The following is an 818-nucleotide window of genomic DNA, read 5'->3' on the forward strand; positions in this document are numbered from 1 at the left end:
TTTCAGGTCTTTTGATTTGGCAGTAGATTTAGCTTATAAAACAATAACTGGATAAACTTCAATCTTTTTTCTTCTTATTTACCTTCTTCCTCATTTAGATCAAACACTGATAACATACTGGGTATTTCAAGTTGGATACTGAATGAACTAGGGAATAAAATCTAAATGTGGCAGCAATATATAGCAATAGTAGAAGACAACCTAGGATGCCATTAAAAAGAAGGATTGGATAGAGCAGCTGGAATTAATTCATTAGACACTTACTTTCTAAATAGCATTTTCTATTTCTATAAATGCTTAGTTTCATCTTATATTTCACTTTTATATCTACAAAGCACTTAGAATTTTATTTTACCTTAATTAAAAACAATAATTTGTCCTTACTTTCTTGATGGTTCTGCAAATTTTAGATATGGAAAGATGAAGGTGAATGTTTTAAAACAGTGTGGTACCATGATTGCCATGTTAGTTTATGTTGACTTGTGTTGTATATTTTATTATAAAAATTTTTAGATGCCTGGCACAAAGTTAAATCTATGTAGTTCAGTAGCCCTATAACCATGTCTGTCTACCCCAAACATACTGTTGAGCACAAAATAGAAAAATATTTAGGAAATTGGTATAAAGGCTCTGAGGGCTAGGAATCCGCTTCATTGCTTCAATTGTATTTGCTTCATTATTTTATTTCTTCCTTCAGAAGGATAAATTTTATTTTTGCTGTTGCATTTATGAGGTTACTTGGTTCTTACTCATTTAAATGTTCCCCATCTCTTTTTTCATGTAGTATTATTAAATCACCCACTAAACCTTTTTAACTT

Source organism: Rattus norvegicus, chromosome 3, assembly GCF_021556685.1.
Source record: "Rattus norvegicus strain SHRSP/BbbUtx chromosome 3, alternate assembly SHRSP_T2T, whole genome shotgun sequence".
NCBI lineage: Eukaryota > Metazoa > Chordata > Mammalia > Rodentia > Muridae > Rattus > Rattus norvegicus.